The 6,000-nt window shown below is 43.0% G+C and overlaps 1 protein-coding gene across 3 annotated transcripts in view; it reads right to left on the reverse strand.

Moving 5' to 3' along the window:
* osbpl5 (oxysterol binding protein-like 5) overlaps nucleotides 1–4,777 on the reverse strand; it is a 121,205-nt gene extending 116,428 nt beyond the window's left edge. The window contains exons 1-2 of one of the 3 annotated variants that reach the window (XM_031801272.1): nucleotides 4,761–4,777; nucleotides 4,321–4,428 (exon numbers count right to left, since the gene is read on the reverse strand). The gene's annotated coding sequence lies outside the window, so the exon portion shown is untranslated. Of the gene's footprint in view, nucleotides 1–4,320; nucleotides 4,740–4,760 lie in introns of those variants that run through there. The other 2 variants (XM_031801271.1, XM_031801270.1) reach the window with 2 other exon arrangements.
* Between the last annotated feature and the right edge of the window lie 1,223 nt (nucleotides 4,778–6,000).

The raw sequence follows: 6,000 nt of genomic DNA on the forward strand, positions 1-6,000 counted from the left end.
GCACTCCACCAATCAGGCCTTTATGGTAGAGTGGCCAGACGGAAGCCACTCCACAATAAAAAGGCACATGAAAGCCCACTTGGAGTTTGCCAAAAGGTACCTAACGCATCTCAGAACGTGAGAAACAAGATTCTCTGATCTGATGATACCGAGATTGAACTCATCGGCCTGAATGCAAAGCTTCACATCTGGAATAAACCTGGCACCATCCCTAAGGTGAAGCATGGTGGTGGCAGCATCATGCTGTGGGGATGTTTTTCAGCAGCAGGGACTACTGCCAAATCTTTTCAGTCTCCTGGGGGGAAATAGGCTTTGTTGTGCTCTATTCACGACTGTCTCGGTGTGTTTGGACCATGATAGTTTGTTGGTGATGTGGACACCAAAGAACTTGAAGCTCTCAACCTGCTCCACTGTAGGCCAATCGATGAGAATGGGGGCGTGCTCTGTCCTTTTCCTGTAGTCCACAATCATCTCCTTTGTCTTCATCCCATTGAGGGAGAGGTTGTTGTCCTGGCACCACACGATCTCTCTGACCTCCTCCCTATAGGCCGTCTCATCATTGTCGGTGTTCAGTTCTACTACTGTTGTGTCACCGGCAAACTAGATGGTGTTGGAGTCGTGCCTGGCCATGCAGTCAAGATGAACATGGAGTACAGGAGGGGACTGAGCACACACCCCTGAGGGGCCCCCGTGTTAAGGATCAGCGTGGAGAATGTGTTGTTACCTACCCTTACCAACTGTGGGCACTATGGTGTTGAACGCTGAGGTGTAGTCAATGAATAGCATTCCCACATAGGCGTTCTTTTTGTCCAGGTGGGAAAGGGCAGTGTGGCGTGCAATAGAGATTGCATCATCCGTGGATCTGTTGGGGCGGTACGCAAATTGGAATGGGTCTAGGGTTTCTGGGATAATGGTGTTGATGTGAGCCATGACCAGCCAGGTTGAAGATACTTGCCAGCACATGCTCCAAGTATGTGTCTTGGTAATCAGTCTTGTGAATATTGACCTATTTAAAAAAAAAGGTCTTACACATACAGGCTACGGAGAGAGGGATCATATAGTCGTCTGGAACAGCAGGTGTCTGCACACATGGTTCAGTGTTGCTTGCCTTGAGGCAAGCAAAGAAGGCATTCACCTCATCTGGTAGGCATGCGCCTCTGGGCAGATCTCAGATGGGTTTACCTTTGTAATCCTGAAAGTTTGCAAGCCCTGCTACATCCGATGAGCATCAGAGCCGTTGTAGTAGGACTCGATCTTAGTTCTGTATTGATGCTTTGCCCGTTTGATGGTTCATCGGAGGTCATAAGCTTCCGGGTTAGAGTCCCGCTCCTTGAATGTGGCAGCTCTAGCCTTTAGCTCAGTGAGGATGTTGCCTGTAATTCATGGCTTCTGGTTGGGGTATGTACGTACGGTCACTGCGTCATCGATGCACTTATTAATGAAGCCGGTGACTGATGTGGTAAATTCCTCAATGTCATAGGATGAATCCCAGAACATATTCCATTCTGTGATAGCAAAACAGTCATGCAGCTTAGCATCTGCTTCATAGGACCATTTCTGTTTTGAGAATGTCACTGGTACTTCCTGTTTGAGATTTTACTTGGTCAGCAAATCAGGAGGATATAGTTATGGTAAGATTTGCGAGAGAGCTTTGTATACGTTCCACAGAACCAACGAGAGCATACTGTCGGGCTGCATCACAGCCTGGTACGGCAACTATACCCCCACGGACGGCAAGGCTCTTCAAAGGGAGATGCATGCAGCCAAACACCCCAATGGGTGAACACTGCCTGCCTTACAGGACATCTACAGCACCAAGTGTCGCAGGAAGGACAAGAAGATAATCAGGGACCCCATGCCACCCAAGCCCTGTTCTCCCTGCTTCAATCACTCACACTCGGGCAGTACAGGAGCATCATGGCAAAAACTGAAACCGGCCAGCAGCTTCTACCCACAGACCATCAGGCTGCCGAATAGTCAACACTAATCAACTCAAAGTGTATTTGTCACAATACAACAGGTGAAGACCTTACAGTGAAACGCTAACAAACAAGCCCTTAACACATTTTTCTGAACTACATTGTTGGTTAAGAAAGAATTTACTAAAATGAACTGCAGTAAAAATAACTAATAATAAAGAGCAACAATAAAATAACAGTAGCGAGGCTATATACCTGGGGTACCGGTATAGAGTCAATATGCGGAGGCACCGGTTAGTCAAGGTAATATGTAGATGTAGGTAGAGGTAAAGTGAGTATGCATAGATAATAATAGATAATAAACAGAGGCAGGAAGCTTGGCCCCAGTGATGTACTGGGAAGTATACCCCAATCTGAGGTCCTGATCACTCTGGAGCAGGTTTTCATCAAGGATCTCTCTACTTTGCTCTACTCATTTTTCCTTCGATCTTGACTAGTCTCCCAGTCCCTAACTCTGAAAAACATCCCCACAGCATGACGCTGCCACCACGTTTCACAATAGGGATGGTCCCAGGTTTCCTCCAGATGTGATGCTTGGTATTCAGGCCAAAGTGTTCAAACCTAGTTTAATCAGAACAGAGAATCTTGTTTCTCATAGTCAGACAGGCTTTAGGTGCCTTTTGGCAAACTCCAAGCGGGCTGTCATGTGCCTTTTACTGAGGAGTGACTTTTACTTCCATCGGGCCACTCTACCATAAAGGTCTAATTGGCGGAGTGCTGCAGATATGGTTGTCCTTCTGGAAGGTTCTCTCATCTCCACAAAGGAACTCTATAGCTCTGTCAGAGTAACCATCGGGTTCTTGGTCACCTCCCTGACTAAGGCCCGGGGGACAGCTCTAGGAAGAGACTTGGTGGTTCCAAACTTCTTTAATTTAAGAACAATGGAGGCCACTGTGTTCTTGGGAGACCTTCAATGCTGGAGGACTGTTTTGGTACACTTCCCAAGAGCTGTGCCTCGACACAATCCTGTCGCGGAGCTCTATGGACAATTCCTTTGACCTCATGGCTTGTTTTGTTTTTTTGCTCTGACATGCACTGTCAACTGTTGGACCTTATATAGACAGGTGTGTGCCTTTCCACATTGTCTAATCAATTTAAATTTACCACAGGTGGACTCCAATCAAGTTGTAGCGACATCTCAAGGATGATCAATGGAGACAGGATGCACCTGAGCTCAATTTCAAGTCCCATAGCAAAGGGTCTGAATACTTATATAAATAAGGTATGTTTTTAATTTGTAATAAATGTGCAAAAATGTCCACTAATCTGTTTTCACTTTGTCATTATTGGGTATTGTGTGTAAATTGATGAGGAATGTATTTTTTATATCCGTTTTAGAATAAGGGTAACAAAATGTGATAAAAAGTCAAGGGGTCTGAATAGTTCCATAGGGTTTAATTCTACAGTACTTAAATAAGGTTTCAAGGACAAAATTACATGTATTTGTTGTAGTGGGGACAGTAACATTAGTTCTCTCAAAATAAATTACACAACCCCTGTAGCCAGCTAGCATTTATTTTGACTTGAATCCCCATGTAGCTCATTTAGTTATCTAGCTAATATCTTCAGTATACATTTAGCTGCAAACATAACGGAAACGCCTGAGGAAATAAGGGGGACAAAGTATATTGAAAGCAGATGTTTCCACACAGGTGTGGATCCTACGTTTATTAAGCAATTAACCATTCCATCATGCTTGGGGTCATGTATAAAAATGCTGGGCATGCCATATTTTGGCTACCATAGTTCTGCCCCCGTCCACAGGTCACTGACTGGTTCGATGAGCATGAACGACGTAAACCATGTGCCATGGTCGTCTCGGTCACCTGATCTCAACCCAACTGAACACGTGTGAAGATTCTGGAACAAGAGCTGAGACAGCGTTTTCTACCACCATCACAACAACAACAAATCACCAATTAAGGAATGTATCGGATCCCTCCAATGGAGATTCAGATACTTGTACAATCTAGTCCAAGGTGCCTTGAAGCTGTGGTGGCCCAATACCCTATTAAGACACTTTATGTTGGTGTTTCCTTTATTTTGGCAGCTACCTGTAAATCTGGCGTTACCCATGTTAGCTAGCTACGTTAGCGTAGCTAAAATGTTTGCTAGTTTAACGTTAACTAGCTAACGTTACATGTTGAAACTATTTCAGCACCCTTTGAAGTGCCGTGGACCTTAAAGATATATAGCTACTCCCTTTATAAATGTGGCGTAACCTTAGCTTGATAAGCTAGCAAATGTAACCGCTAGCTACTGGGAGAAGAACGACATGTGCTGCAAATGTTGATTTTTCTGAAATGAACAGCTACAAACATCGTAAACAAACGAGCCATACCTGTTACGCCACCGATCACACAATTCGATTTCTCACACTTGGCATTCAAAGTCGGATACCGGTACACCAGCACGACTTCTCATCGCATTTTCCCGTATGTTGATATGACTGCAATGGCAGAGAGAGGTGGTTCATGGGTTAGTTCAGTTCACTTCAACGTTTGCTTCGTTACGTGACGGTTTGTGCTAAACGACAAGTTTCCCAAAAAGGTGCGCACCGTTCTTCAACAATCTTTGAGGTAACGTTACTTAGCTCCGGTTTGGTGGCTGTTGCCCGATCATCATTATGGGTGTGACCGGTTCAGTTCGATTTCATTTTTGCTACGTTGTGGAACGATGTGCCGAACTACACGTTTCGCCAAAACGTTCTTATTGTATGTTCTTGAACATACTGTTATTTTTATTATTTACTTAACGAAGCCAGTCAGTTAAGAACAGTACCTTTTCCGTTGAGTTATAAGTTGCACTGTTTTATCGTCCTGAACGCAACCCTGTTCAGTTCAACGTTTGCTACGTTGCGTGACGGCTTGTATTGAATGATACGCCCCCTTTATGGAGGACTAAAGCTGACATTATTTTAAATAAATACACACAAGTTGATGGATTAATAAATACATCCATGCATAATTAAATACATGAGCATGGAAATACAAAAATACTGACTAAAATTGATCAATGTTCTCTACATATCTGTATGTATTTCGTTATCTACAGTACCAGTCAAAAGTTTGGACGCACCTACTCATTCAAGGGTTTTTCTTTATTTTTACTACTTTCTACATTGTAGAATAATAGTGAATGCATCAAAATGATGAAATAACACATGGAATCATGTAGTAACCAAAAATGTGTTACATAAATCAAAATATATTTTTGATTCTTCAAAGTAGCCACCCTTCGACTTGATTATATCTTTGCACAAGCTTGGCATTCTCTCAGCCAGCTTCATGAGGTAGTCATCTGGAATGCATTTCAATTAACGGGTGTGCCGCCGTAAAAGTTTATTTGTGGAATTTCTTTCCTTCTTCATTAATGATCCGCCCCTTTTTTCAATTTTCGCTGAAAATGACATACCCAAATCTAACTGCCTGTAGCTCAGGACCTGAAGCAAAGAATTACATATTCTTCATACCATTTGAAAGGAACAACTTTGAAGTTTGTGGAAATGTGAAATTAATGTTGAAGAATACAACACATTAGATATTGTAAAAGATAACGTACCATCATCTTTGAAATGCAAGAGAAAGGCCACAATGTATTATTCCAGCCCAGGTGTAATTTAGATTTGCCACTAGATGGCAGCAGTGTATGTGCAAAGTTTTAGACTGATCCAATGAACTATTGCAATTCTGTTCAATTTTGTATCAAGACTGCCCAAATTGGTTGCCTAATTGGTTTATTAATACATTTTCAAGTTCTTAACTGTGCACGCACCTAAAACAATAGCATGGTCTTCTTACACTGTAATAGCTACTGGAAATTGGACAGTGCAGTTAAGTTAACAATAATTGAAGATTTCTGCCAATATCAGATATGTCTATGTCCTGGGAAATGTTCTTGTACTTACAACCTCATGCTAATCACATTTGCCTATGTTAGCTCAACCGTCCTGTGGGGGACCGACAGATCCTGACGAGGTTCGTTTGAGCCAATCAGTTGTGTTGTGACAAGTAGGGGTGGT

The sequence above is a fragment of the Oncorhynchus kisutch genome, linkage group LG22 (assembly GCF_002021735.2).
Source record: "Oncorhynchus kisutch isolate 150728-3 linkage group LG22, Okis_V2, whole genome shotgun sequence".
NCBI classification, from domain to species: domain Eukaryota; kingdom Metazoa; phylum Chordata; class Actinopteri; order Salmoniformes; family Salmonidae; genus Oncorhynchus; species Oncorhynchus kisutch.